The sequence below is a fragment of the Labeo rohita genome, chromosome 4, assembly GCF_022985175.1.
Source record: "Labeo rohita strain BAU-BD-2019 chromosome 4, IGBB_LRoh.1.0, whole genome shotgun sequence".
Taxonomy (NCBI): domain Eukaryota; kingdom Metazoa; phylum Chordata; class Actinopteri; order Cypriniformes; family Cyprinidae; genus Labeo; species Labeo rohita.
Genome location: NC_066872.1, coordinates 4,870,600 through 4,885,992, shown reverse-complemented (window position 1 = coordinate 4,885,992; position 15,393 = coordinate 4,870,600). Strand labels below are relative to the sequence as shown.

At 38.8% G+C, this 15,393-nt stretch overlaps 1 protein-coding gene across 1 annotated transcript in view; it reads right to left on the bottom strand.

Moving 5' to 3' along the window:
- LOC127164363 (NACHT, LRR and PYD domains-containing protein 12) overlaps positions 1 to 14,925 on the bottom strand; it is a 92,329-nt gene extending 77,404 nt beyond the window's left edge. Inside the window, exons 1-3 of the mRNA XM_051108270.1 lie at positions 14,848 to 14,925; positions 14,172 to 14,366; positions 13,981 to 14,038 (exon numbers count right to left, since the gene is read on the bottom strand). The gene's annotated coding sequence lies outside the window, so the exon portion shown is untranslated. The remainder of the gene's footprint in view (positions 1 to 13,980; positions 14,039 to 14,171; positions 14,367 to 14,847) is intronic.
- Positions 14,926 to 15,393: the final 468 nt, after the last annotated feature.

Here is a 15,393-nt window from a genome sequence, read left to right as displayed (position 1 = left end):
AAATCCATAAAGTTCCCAGCTGCGCCCGAGTCAATGAGAGCGATTGTACTAAACCACTTATAAGCCAGAGTAATAGTTACGGGAGTTTTAACAGTCTGAGAAGAGGCAGAGTAATGACTCACCGCAGTAGTCGAGCGTTGCGCGGGTCTGGCTGGACAGGATGCCTTCACATGACCTGGTTTGCCACAGTAGAGACACAGGTTGAGCAGATGACGTCGATCTCTTTCCTCTGCAGTGAGGCGAGTGTGGGCTATTTGCATCGCTTCGGGTTCGGGAGTGGCAGTCGATGGAGGGACTGAAGGTGGTAAATTTTTGCCGGTTCTTCTAGAGCAAACAAGATTGTCGATGCAAATGGCCAGGTTAATCAGTTCGTCCAGGGATTTCCCTTCATCCCGGCAAGCCAGCTCAGCCTGTAGTTCGTGACTCAGCCCTTTGCGAAAATGTAGTTTTAGCGGTTCATCGGGCCATCCAGTTTGTGCAGCTAGTGCGTGAAAAGTGAGAGCAAACTCGGCTGCCGTGTTCTTCCCCTGGCGCAGCGCCAGAATTTGCTCACCTGCGCCCTCTCCTCCTTCAGGGTAATCGAAAACCTCCTTGAAGCGTTGAAGGAATTCTTTGAAGGAGGGAAAAGTAGGGCGATTCAAATCCCACACAGCTGTAGCCCAATCCAGTGCCTTGCCAGTGAGCAACGAGCAGAAAAAAGCGATGCGGCTCTCTTCTGTGGGATACAAAGCAGGTTGCTGAGTAACAAACAATGAACACTGAAGTAAAAAACCCTTACATTTGGCTGGCGAGCCGTCGAATTTGTCCGGGTATGCCAGTCAGGGGCTGGCTACGGGTGCAGCAGGTGAGGCGGGCTGAGTCGGTGTCGTGACTGGTAACGGGGCTGTTTCAGCTGAGGGCAGTTGCAGCGAACGCAGCGTCTTTACCATCTCATCCCGTAAGAGCAGTCAGTTGAGCGAGCTGTTGTTGGTGAGACGCTAGGACGCTAGCTTGAGCTGAGACCTCCGTAGTCAATCTGTACACCGCTGCTGGATCGATTGGTGGCGAAGTCTTCTGTAATGATGGGTCAACAGAGTTGGGATCCATTTGCAGCATTTTTTAGAAAGCAACGTCAGACAGGCAGGGTCGGTACACAGTGAACAGGTTAAACGTAGGTAAGGCAATACTCAGAGTCAAGAAGCAGGCAGAAGGTCGGGGCAGGCAGCAGACAGAGTAAACAGTAATCCGTGTAACAAAGCAGAGGGTTTCAAAGGCAGGCAGCAAGGTTCAAATAACGGGTAAGCAGTCCAGAAACAGTCCACAATAATCCAACACAGTAACAAACGCTCAAAAATGTCAGCCGGGGCAAAACAAGACTTTGCAATGGAGTAGCGGAACCCGGAAGTATTTATAGGAGGGAGACAGGAAGTAATAGTCCGTGGGGTCAGAACCAGGTACGGGGCTGATGGGAGATGTAGTGAAGTGAGAGAACTAGAATTCCGGTGATGGCGGCCTCTGGTGGCGATCGGGGGGAACCACAGAGGACGGGATCGTTACAACTTGTATTTTTTGCACTTTCAGACCCCTCTATTTATTGGTGTATAAATAAAAGTTTGGTTTTGTATGCAAGGAGGGAGTGATTGTTATAAATAAAACAGTTAGTTCAGTTCAGTGGTGTTGTAATCATTGTGTCAAAAACAGAAGTATAATAGTAAATAAATATGGTTCTGAATATCGGTTATCGGGCACATAAACATGCAAATAATAAAAAAATTAATCAATATCAGTCGATCACTACTTTTGTATGCAAGTGATTACTGATATTTCTCTTCGGTCTCTTACTAATTAGTGAGTTAAAGTGTTGTAACTGTATCCGCTTGTTAAGTCTGACGTCAAGCATCACCTCTTCTGTGACCATAGTGATGTTTTTTTTTTGTGCATCAGCAAAAGAGGTGTATTTGTTTTAGAGATAGAGTAAACCTTTCAGATTCTAGCTGAACTTGTGCATTTAATATAAAGTTTAACAGCCTCATTAAGAAACTCAATGTGAGGGTTAATTAAATGACTGATGGTTGTTCAGGTCTAAGCATTTGCATTTATCACTATAAACTTAGAATTTCACATTTTCACTCTCTTAAACTCTTTCTATCTTTCTGCAACTTGTGTGAATATGTGAGCACATGTTTTTATGTTAGAATAGTTCTTAGATTTGTCCTAAAACTTAATTTATATTGAAAACAGAAGTATTTTGTGTTTTGTGCTTACAAGTTCATGTCTTAAACTGCTGATCTTGTTACCATTCTAATTGTAGTGGTTAAAAGCCAACCAAAGCTGTAGGACCTGAGAGCGGAAATAACTTGTGACACGTCAATCATCTATTACATTTGCATCTTGAAATTTATTCAATGACAAAAAACATTGAAGGATTTCTTGCAGCATTTAAAGATTATTTTTGAATCAAGGCAAATATCTCAATGAATTTACAGTCAATAAACAAATTTGTGGTCCGACGCTTACCCCCTTCCTTCCTTCCTTCCTACCAACCCCTTCCCACAACAGGTGCTTTAATTCTGACATAATGACACTCCAAAATTTTCCCACGGTCACATGACATCACACACAAATGTTTACATGGCTCCTATATTCCAGCCCCCTAATTATTGTGATTTTAATAATAATTACATCCATAAATACACACAGGAGACATAGACATTTGACTCAAAATACAATTATTTCCCCTTTGTTTTTTGTTTTTACAAACAACAACCAATGTCTGTGTTTTCAATCATACACAGTCCATGTAAAATCCCTTAAGGTCAAGGAGTTATTTTAACACAGTCAGATCAATGTGTAAAGTCAACGTCTGTCATGATTCAGTGTCAATTTGTATATTGACCAGCCAAAAAAATTTTTTTCAAGGGAAATGTCAAATATCTGCTTCCTGCAGAAGACAGATTTTCGTGACTGATCTATTCAAAAAATTGGTCTTAGCCTTGAGTCACACCTGACTGGAAAGGTTTGGATCACTTTTTGTCTGGAAAAATTTGGATCACTTTCCCAATTATCCATGAATTACAGGGTGCTGAATCATCCACCAAAAGCACAATACCTCTTGGAATAAAGTTGCGGGCTGCAGTTGACCACTTCTGTCACTCCTGCAATAGAGGTAAATACTCCATCCAGAAAACAAAGTCTTGAAGGCACATACACAATTCTGTTCTCCACAATGAATCCATTTGACTTGCCAACGTTGCAGCAGTGAGTTCCATTCGAGGGATAGACATTGGCTTCAAAGGAGCTTCTCTAGCTTTCCCCATTACGAAAGCAACATGCACTTGCGAGTTAATATCATGCAAAAGCAGATAAGTAACTACTTCATAACCATCTTCGCTTGCATCAGTAAAGTGGTGTAACTGTGCTGTGTTCACCTCTCCGAAACCCACAGGTTTGAATCATCTATTGATCTTGAAATTTTCCAACTCACGCAATCCATCGAACCAGTTGATGGACTCCTGAGCATCTAAAGCAGGAATCATATCATCCCAGCCAAGTTTCTTCCTGCACAAAACTTGTAAAACCTTTTTGCACACAAGGTCACTGAAGACAGAATTCCCAAGGAATCATAAACAGAACTCAAAGCAGCAAGGATCCCCTTTCTCGTTAACGGCCTCTGCTGCAACATGATTTTGAACTTGAAGGCATCAGATTGTATACACCATTGTACTCCCAGAACTCTCTCTACGGAAAGTAGGTCTTGTACGGAGACAAGACAGTCATCAACATAAAAGTAATACAACATGGTACCAGTTACTTTCTTGCTGAAGTCTTTGTCATTATCTTCAGCACAGCTTCTGAGGGAAAAATTTGCACAACTAGGTGACAAAGTGGCTCCAAAGAGGTGAATGACCATACGATATTCCACCATATCTTGAGTAAGGTCACCATCAGGCCACCAAAGAAATCTTAGCAAGACTGCATCATCTTTTGGCACCCACACTTGATGAAACATGGCTTCGATATCTGCCATGATCACAACTCGCTCTTTCCTAAATCTAGTTATCACTCCAATTAGTGAACTTGTGAGGTCTGGACCCTGTAGTAGCCGGCTATTCACAGACATCCCTTGGAATGTAGCTTCACAATAGAAAACAACACAGAGCTTTCCGGGGGTGGTAAACCCCATGATGGGGCATATACCATATTTTACCATCACTACATCCTAGGTCTTCAGCTGGCACTCTCTCTGCATACCCTTTAGAAATATGGTCTTTCATGAAAACAGAATATTCGGAATAAAGTGAAGCATCCTTTTTCAATCTTTTATTTCGGTTCAGAGCATGCTGTTCTGCAATCATCTTGCTGTTCGACATGTGAACATCTTTATTCCTCAAAGATAAGCCAACAGAATAATGACCCTCGTCCAACTTTAATGAATCTGTTACGATCTCAATGAACTTGTGATCTTCTCTTGAAAACTCAACTTGTTCATTTTTGCTACATTCAGCAAAATCAACTTCAAATTGCTGTTGCCAAAGCTCTCCCAAGTCTGAAACTGAAATCCTGTTGATTGTAACATCATGATACATAGAAGCAGATACATAGAATCCATAACCTTTGCAGCATTTATTCCTGTAAGCAGTTCGATATCAGAGTCAATGTCAGGTAAATTCTCAAGTTACAAAATGTGGCCATCCTTGCAGATCCTTTTGCCTTGGGATGTTTCCATTATGCACAGGCATAATGATTAAGTCTCTTGTGTATAGGCATCAGGTAACTCCCAAAAGTCTTCTTCATTCAGAGCAGCAACCTCTAACCCCGAAACAACATGGGCGGTTATAACTTTCTCCTGACCCACAGTACGCAAGAGAATATTAGTCCTTTTACCTGAAAGACCAAGTCTATTGTCTGTGAAGATTCATTCATCCAGGTAGAAGTTTCTTCTAAATAAAGTTTAATTTACAAAAACCACTGGACTTACAAACATACTTAAAAACACAAGACGTTTCAGTGTTCATCCAAACACCTTCATCAGTTGTTTGGTGCACAGGAAGTAACTCTGGCAATTTATAGACACAAAGAAGTCACATGATCTAAACCACATGACAGATGTTAGTCCAATTGTGTGCCAGAGAAGATGTTGCTCCAGCAGCTTAAACTGGCTTAAACAATGCTGTTTTGAGAACATTACCCCGGCGCTTTACAGATAAACCAACTGGCTCCCCCTAATAGGCGGGGGCGGGGGGACACCAGTTTAAGCTGCTGAACTGATGAAGGTGTTTGGATGAACACTGAAACGTCTTGTGTTTTTAAGTATGTTTGTAAGTCCAGTGGTTTTTGTAAATTAAACTTTATTTAGAAGAAACTTCTACCTGGATGAATGAATCTTCACAGACATATTGCAGAGCAATTTGGCGAGGACAGCCTAAAGGTGCTACGGGAGTATGAGAAAACGGCAAGGAAAGTGGCGGACTACAGGAACCATGTGCGCTTTCACCTAAGATGTCGGCGTTATGGAATTACACCTAAAAGCTTGCGTCTCAGATCATCTCTTAAAGGTCACAAAGCAACAGATATTTTACATAGAGCTCAAAAACAGCTACTAAATGAAAGGATACGACAGGTTCATTTTACTTTGGAGGTCTTGAAGCAAGAAAACAAACTGTTACATCAGAAGTTGGCCACCCAATTACCAGAAGAGATTTTATACAAAGTGACTGATTTTGTACAGCATGCACAGTTGGCTCAACACACCAAGAGCAAGGAAAGACAAATTAAGAAGTTTGACTCTTTATGCTCATATATTCATGGCATTCAACAGAATACTTCACCTGAGGAAGATGTGAGAGCGAGTTCCGACAAATGGGTGAAAAACCTGTCTGATAGAGAGCTCACGGGGCCAGAGATGGAGGTTTTGGCCAAAGGTCTGAACTTTGCAGTAACACCTGATCACATCCCAGTGATAGATATGATCACTGCAACTGAATCAGCTATCCGGAACAATAATATCCCGGAGGAGGAGGCGGAACAGCTCCGTGCTCAGGTTTCCATGTCTCTTCTAAAAGCCAAACCCCCACCACCCAATCTTAGTGAACAGGAGAAAAGGGCCCTGACATCGCTAAGTAAGGATATTAACGTTACTATCTTGCCAGCGGATAAGGGGAGATGTACAGTGGTGTTGAATGCAGACGACTATCACTCCAGGGTAACTGCCCTGTTGAGCGATTACAACACATATGAAATTCTTAACAGAGATCCTACCAGCAAATACAAGAAACAAGTGATTAAGTGTTTACAGCTATTAGAAAAACAAGGAGTGATAGACCGCAAGTTATACTATCGCTTGTACCCAGGAGACACCACACCTTGTTTGTATGGTTTACCAAAGGTACATAAGGACAATTATCCCCTCAGACCAATTGTTAGTAGCATAAATTCAGTTACATATAACATCGCAAAATACCTGGCTACTGTATTAGCCCCACTGGTTGGTAACACTCCACACCACGTAAATAATTCTATGGATTTTGTGGACAAAATCAGGGGATTGTCATTGCAGGGTGATGAAACCATGGTGTCTTACGATGTGATATCCTTGTTCACGTGTGTGCCAACAGTATTGGCGGTTGAGACAGTCAGGAGTCGTCTGAGCCATGACCCCATGTTAAGGCAGAGAACACAGCTCAACCCAGACCAGGTGAGCACTTTGTTGGAGCTATGTTTGAATACCACCTACTTTAAATATAAAGATGTCTTTTATAGACAGAAACATGGTTGTGCTATGGGCTCCCCTGTGTCTCCTATTGTGGCCAACCTCTATATGGAAGAAGTAGAGAAGAAGGCATTGGAGACGTACAGTGGAACCCTTCCGACTCACTGGTTTAGGTATGTGGACGACACATGGGTGAAGATCAAGATTAATGAAATTGGCCCCTTCACTGACCACATCAATTCTGTAGATGATTATATTAAGTTCACTAAAGAGGAGATGAGGGAAAAGCAACTCCCATTTCTAGATTGTGGTATGTACCTAGAGAATGAAGGAGACCTGCAAGTGGAGGTTTATCGAAAGCCCACCCACACCGACCAGTACCTGATGTTCGATTCTCACCATCCTCTGGAGCACAAATTGGGAGTAATCCGCACTTTACAACATAGAGCGGGGACCATACCCACCAACCAGGAGGCAAGGATTAAAGAACAGAAACATATAGAAAAAGCATTGAAACAATGTCACTACCCGAAATGGGCTTTCATCAAAGCACAAAAGAATAAACCAAATGACCCAAAATCAGGAAACATTAAGATTAAGAGACCTAGAAGAAGTCACGTCGTTATCCCATACGTGGCCGGGTTGTCAGAGAAGTTCCGGAGGGTTTTTTCTAAGCACAACATCCCGGTGTATTTTAAACCTAAAAATACTTTGAGACAGATGTTGGTCCACCCAAAGGACCAGGTTCCCAAACATCAGAAGTGTAACTTGGTATATGCAGTAAAATGCACAGAGGAGTGCAAAGATCTTTATATTGGGGAGACAAAACAGATGCTTAGTAAACGTATGTCTCAACATAGGAGGGGGAATTCTTCGGGACAAGAATCAGCTGTCTTCACCCACCTACAAAAAGAGCAACATAGTTTTAAGGATCAAGATGTTTACATTTTGGACAGAGAGGATGGATGGTTTGAGAGAGGCGTCAAGGAGGCCATCTATGTGAAAGTAGAGCGACCTTCTTTAAACAGAGGTGGGGGACTGAGACATCATCTGTCCTCAGCATACAATGCTGTTTTGAGAACATTACCCCGGCGCTTTACAGATAAACCAACTGGCTCCCCCTAATAGGCGGGGGCGGGGGGACACCAGTTTAAGCTGCTGGAGCAACATCTTCTCTGGCACACAATTGGACTAACATCTGTCATGTGGTTTAGATCATGTGACTTCTTTGTGTCTATAAATTGCCAGAGTTACTTCCTGTGCACCAAACAACTGATGAAGGTGTTTGGATGAACACTGAAACGTCTTGTGTTTTTAAGTATGTTTGTAAGTCCAGTGGTTTTTGTAAATTAAACTTTATTTAGAAGACCAAGTCTATTGATCAGTCCAGACGTACAAAACACTACTGTGCTACCTTGGTCCAAAAAAGCATAAGTAATCACAGTCTTATTTCCTTTTTTAGATTTCACCTGCACAGGAACTATAGAAAGTTTACTTTTTTTATATTCACCAGCCTCAATAAATCCACTAGACTCCACAGATTCCGGAGCACTGCCCATTACAGTGTCTTGCTTTGAATCAGTCAGATTTTCTCTTGAATAGATGTGAAGAATACTAGGATGTTTTTTACGATTACACACTTTGCATGAAAGACGATTTCTACAATCTTTACTAATGTGTCCTGTACACATGCAGCCAAAACAAATGCCATTCTCTTTTAAGAACAATATCTTTTCACCATGACTCCTCTTTTCCAATAGAGGGCACAATTCCAAAGTTTGTCCACATTTGCAAAACAAGCAACTCTTGTTGCTGAGTGAAATGGGCTCTTTTCTGTTGGTTCCAATTTCTGATTTCCTTTCCATTGCTGTGACAGTCGTAGCAAAACTGCTTCTTCTGGGTTTAAGATATAACTGAGACGTGCCTTTGTTCACAGATTTACTTTCTGTTAATGTTGGGACATCCTGGATGTTTCCAAAAACTGGATCAGTCATTATTTTCTGAGATCTTCACTTTTGATGTTTGGCCACGAGAGAGCTTTATACTGGTCGCCAAAATGCTCTTGAAGTAAAGCTTTGGCCCTTAAATACCCATGATCAGCAGGCATATGTTGGCAACTCTTTATGAGCTCTCTTGGATGACCCCGGTATACCGTTCAAGAAAGTATAAGCGATCACTGGAGATCAGTTTTCCTCTCCACATGACTTTCAAAAGATTTCATAAAGGAGTGAAATTGCAAAGGGTTGCCATCAAACACTTGAATTTCCCTTCTAGGCAGAGATAACAAACACTGTTGTTGTACCAGTAAAGACATAATTTAATTTTGTTTGTCCATAATTTGGAGAACTTGATCAATATTTCCAGAACCAGCACTGGAACTATTTGCGAATTGGGCACTTACATTTACATTACCTTGCTGACTTGATGTTGAAATTGTTTGAGGATAAATGGTTTGAGAAATATTCCCCTTGTTTACCTTTGGATCTGAAGAAACTATTTGTTGAGTTTCAACTCTGGGAGCAAATGATTTTGCATCAACATTAAGTGTCTGAATTTGGTTTGTGGCTGTTTTTCTGATAACGCCAAAATGAACTTCAATTACATTTTTGATCGTACAGATAAGAGCAATACATCAATGGAATCTGTAAGGAATTCACTTTGATTTGTGTACACTCATAGTAACAACAACACTCTGTGGTTTTGTGAAATAAAGCAAACAAACAGGGTATGCAGTCTGCCGTGTTGTTCTCTGTGATCGTCATTAAGAAATGCGTCACTAAACTGAACTAAAACTCAGTGAATACTCCAGAGACATGAGCGATATATCTATAGAAAGCCTGATATGTCTACTTTTAAATGGACATCTAACATTTCTTTCATAATTGAAGAAATACATCAACAATACATCTGAAGATATATCAGGTCACAATATTAAAGTGAACAACAAATAAATAGCACTTACGATCGTTAATGACGCACACGAAAACTCAATGGGTAATCCCAACGAAATCTGAACCAATCTCACAGCATCAGTCGACCATCCGCGTGGAAAACTTCCGTCTGTTTATAATCTGTATGATTATGACCGGTCCCTAGCTCGAAATCAAACTGACTTTGATCATTTATAACAGCCATTGGACATATTCTTCGTCTTTCCACCATTGCTGCATCTGATTTCTTATTAATCTCTCTGAACTCACAAGACTCTCTGATAGCCACGCCTACTCTGCTGACGCAATAACTAGAAAAAACTGAATGCGATATAACTATTATAATGAAACAAATGTAAAAGAACAATGTAATTTTGCACAATTTTTATTCTGAATTAAATTCTGTTATGGAGGATGTGGAAACATTAAGAATTCAAACCGCTGTTCTCACCTCCAAGGGTTATAAAAATGTGAAGCGTATGTAAGAGGTGAGAGCAGCTCAAGTCAAATGTTGTTATGTGTATGCTGTAAAGGAGATGCATTAGCAAACGTGTTTGCAGATGGACCTCCTAAAAAGATGATTGCTTGTATGTTAATTTATTAGCTATAAAGCTTTGTTGCATTTAAGCACAGAGGCAAGATATTGCAATATAGACAAGTGCATTTTTGCTTAAGCTACCACAAGTGTTAAACTAAGATAAGATTGGGTGTGCTTGATTGCAATTTAAGATAGTATATTAGTATGGTCTGAACTTCATTGTTGGAATTTTCCAGGTTGAACTTATGACACTTGCAACATCTGAGCAAGTGTGAAGCCACACTTATCATGTGTTTAGGTGTTACTACGGTAACCGGGGGCCACCATACAGAAGATGTATTAGGTACGTGGCTTATAGAGGAAATGCAAGGAGGACACATTGTGGTGCTTACAGCAGACTTTAAAATGCAGGGTTTTGATCTTCGTCCTTGCCACACCTTGGGTGAAGACTTTCTCGCTGTTATTTTAAATTTATTGCTTATGAGTTTTTGTTTTATTAAACCAAAGCCATTTCTGATGGTGATTCGTTTAAACTTTTCTTATAACATATATATTTATTTATTATAACCTATTATCTGAACTTGAAAGAATTCTTATCAAGTTCCAAGTGACCGGACCTGACTGAGTTAGTCAGGAAGACTTCAGAGAATATTGAATGGCTGACTATTTACACAATCCATCAGGTGAGAGCTGTTTCATTAACAATGGATTTGGCTTACTGAACCTGCTTCAAGCTTTTAAGTTCAGAACGAACAGCTGAAACGTTCTCATTTCTTTGCATGAGTTCTTTGATGGCTGGTATAGAACTTTGAACCACTTACACGTTTCGTTTTCGTTCCTTCTGTAGTTGCTCAATTTTATTAGCCAAAACTTTTCTTTTACATTTGTCCTGTCCAGGTTCAACATCCTGAACATCCATGAATGATTCACGTTCATTCATGATTACCACATGTGCGTTTCAGGACGTCTGTTCAAAACATGCAAGCACTACCCAAAACTCCAGAGCACAATTCAAAACAAACAAACACTTTTTGTAACAAAGCACATCATCAAAGACACTCCTTGTCTCAAACACTTTAATGAAAGCCCAAACAACGGCTCAAACAAACCAACAGTACTGCGTCAACAACAAACAAAAAAGAAACCGCCAAGCCATTTCAAACAATCTGCAAACACCACCAAAGAAAATATTACAACCAATGTCCTACCGGTTCGATGTCATCAAATACATCCAAAATCATCGATACCGTTGTTCCAAAAATTCAAGCACGCAATCCTTCTCATTAGAACAAGTGAGTGCAGATCCATACAAAGTCAACGTGCTCTTGCTTAATTCCAGTCATCCGTGCGGGCCTCGTTGTACAATCTAAAGTTGACTCAGATTTGTTTGTTGACTAAATTGTAGCGGCTAAAAACCAACCAAAGCAGCAGGAGCTGAGTGTGGGAATAACTTGTGATGCGTCAATCATCTATTACATTGGCATCTTAAAATGTATTCGATGACAAAAAAAAAAAAAACACTGAAGGATTTCTTGCAGCATTTAAAGATTATTTTTGAATCAAGGCAAATATCTCGATGAATTTACAGTCAACAAACAAATTTGTGCTCCCACGCTCAACCCCTTCCTTCCTACCAACCCCTTCCCACAAGAGGTGCTTTAATTCTTACATAATTAATGACACTCGTACATTTTTCCATGGTCACATGACATCACATACGAATGTTTACATGGCTCCTATACAAATAAATAGTGTTTTTTACTATACTTTGGATATTAATATCAGTGGCAGAGCTGATGTTGTACAACCTGTTCGATGAATTGCTGGTAGATTCAGTGATCAGCTATAAAACAGTGATTCAGTCAAAATTTATAATTAATTCCCACTGAACTAAACCTGACCTGTTTCCCTTACAATATGCTAACAGTGGGTAGTGTGTAAGTCAGGGTTACCAACCTGAATTACCTGGTTGAAATAAGAATTTTATGATGGAATAAATTTAAAATACATTTATTTCATTAACTAACATATTGCTGATGACTTACTACTAAAAATTATAATTCAAATGTATTTACTTGTGCTCAATGCACATTTCTTAATATTTTGCCTAAAATGTTTTACTGTCACTGTTTATGAGTATATTTTGACTTTCAAATAAATGTAAATAATTTAATATTGACATAATTTAAACTACTGACATCTGCAGCTTTATAATAAACATTACTCGAAGACGCAAGATTAGTTTGTCATTATTTTCACTGACCCTCTTTTTCAAATGTTGAAAATACTAAATACAATAATAATTACAATAATAAAAGTAAGTTTATAATAAATCATGAGCTTAATTTAATCACAGTGAAATAACTATGATGTGCTCCCTCATGTAAAGTCATGACAAAATAATGCACTTACAAATCATTAACTACAACATGAATTAACATGTACTAACAGTGTCATCCTTATACACCAGTATGAAAACCAATGATAAAAAATATTTTGTTTCATTAATTTTTTATTTATATAATTAAACACATTTACGGACTCAAGAAAACTCAAACACTGCTGTGAGAAAAAAACAAGGCACATTTACATGTAAAATATGGCACGTTCATAAGCTAATGCTACTTGAAGAATATAGGTTTAGGCGACAAATATACAGTTCATTGCATTACAAAAATGTATTTAATTATTAATCAGGTTTGGCACATTCACCACAGTGAATGTAGTGTGGACTGAGACACTAAAAAGTGCACCAGATTGACTTTTACAAACATTTAACTTGTACAGACAATGTAAATATGTACAGCTTAATTGGAGTTCAGATTTTATGCATTTAATACTGTGGGGATTTTCCCCCCATGGTACTGGAAATGGTACTAAATATGTATATTTTTAAGTTATAGTACTGAATTCAGAAGGTCCAGTATGGTGACAACACTGGACTCAGGATAATCATAAGCTCTGCTTTGTGTTCCTGTGTTTGAGATCATTTCTAGCAGTCAAATGATCCATGAATATTTTATTACTGCTTTTGACATTTCTATTTATTTGTAGGGGAAGAGAAATGATCTGCTGTAATAATTAAACCACTGCAGAAATAAGTTTGTCTTCAGAAACAGTTAAACCAGGACCTTTTCAGGAAAACAACTGCTTGTACAGACCAGCTTGACTCTGTGCTGAAACTCTGTCTACAGCTGCTTTATGTTTCTGATGTCCGCTTTATGTCTTTATGTCTGTCTTTCAGCACATTCAGTTTTTAGCATTTTAAATCATTATTATGATACAAAGCTATTATACTTTTCCAATCTCACAGATCAACATTCAAAAGTGAACAAACTGTATTTGTAAACACTTTAATTTTTACAAAGTTATTTGTATTTCTGTAACTCCATTATGTTTAACAATAAACAGTAAAATCAAGTAAAACCATGTTAATGAAGTAGAAATGCTGCTCTTGATTTTTATTGAATGAGTCTGAGTTCATCATAAAGACACAGTATTAGATCAAAACTGTCTGCAGATGACACAAAACTGTTGAGTGATAGTTTCTCTCTCAAAGAGTAAAGAGCACATGATAAGAAAGACTGTTTGAGAATCACAGACACACTAATAAACACAGTAAAAACAATATCAGAATATGCAGCTTTCTGTTATTTACAAAGACACACTTGATCATCTGTTTGATCACAATATAAAGAGATTTAAATTAAATCATCAAAATGACTTCAGCACAGCATTAGTCTCAGAAACACAAAGTGACCAATGACACATCATAAGACAACATACACACCTAAAAAACAACTGGAGAAAGATGAAGCTCTCACCTCAGTGTTTGTACATCTGTCTTTTTCTTCCTCTGAACTGTCGTGTTGAACAGCAGCTCTGAAACGAGGAAGAGAAAGAGGAAGAGAAGAGATTTGAGAACAAGAAGAAAGAAAATCTAAACTCTCATTCGCTTTGTTATTCAGTCAGTTAAAATGAAAGTTTCATTCTCAGGAAAGGCTGCTGAACTTACTTAGAAGTTGCTTTACAAGTTTGTGAATACACTTTCAATGTTGGAAGTCAAGTGTCAGTCCCAGATGTTGGAGAGGAAATGACACTGCTAGACTCTGGCTCTAACTATATATCAGTAAACACTGCTGAGGTATCGGTCAGGACACCAAGTACGAGGAGACTGGAGCTTTTTTCCCGAAATGTATTGAATGTTAGCCTAAAATAACAAAACATAACATGAGTATAAAATAAATAGGCACATATTCACAAATGAGTCCGTCACTTCCTAGTCAAGAATACTAACATTCCTCTCTAAATAACAGTTAAAGCTCTAAATACACAGAGGATGAGCAATTGAAGATTATGTAACTATTGGTCTAATCATACAAAATGACTTAGTAGTAACAGATATTACTAACTTAAGTAATTTACCAAAAAACATAATCAAAGGGCAATAATACTGGTTAATCTGTATGCAGCATCAAAGTTGACAGATTACTGATCGGTTACAATGTAAACCGTAATGTGTAACTTGGTATTTGCATAATCTATCATAATTTAGCGCATCATAATTTAACATCCTCTCATGAGATCACACATATATCATTACATGTCTGTGCTCACCCATACAAACGTACAAAGTAAAATAATACACTTAAAACATAGTTGAAAATATAAAGAAATAGAAGGAAACTTACTTTCGGGTCATGTACTAACACTCTGAACATCAAAACACCAACGATCATCCAAATTACAGGAAGGAAGAAACTTCTAGGTACGCAGGTCATCTAGTTGCACATCTCTGCCATCTCATATTTCCGGTCTAGTGTGTGTGTGCGTAGATGCTTGCGGTTTTGCTAAACGCCCGTGTAGAGAGCTGGAGAAATCAAAATATTACCCTCTATATATGTGTACAGGATTTATAATATCACTTAAAATGCAAATAAGATCTACACTGCTATTATTATTATACTATATGTGAAAACTGAGCCAGTGGAATTTGAAACTGACGTATGTTTGTGTCGGTGAATGAATGAAATACACTAACAAGTTACTCACTGCTGTTTACAAAATGAAAGTTAAACTCATGATGTGAACACACAGCGACACAATATCATCTTTCCCTTACCAGTTATGTAAATGTACAAATTACTTAGACAGATAATGATTTATGCCATGTAACACACAAAACAGAACAGTTTTGTACGAAACAGCCTAAATATTAATAAAAACACACAGGGAAA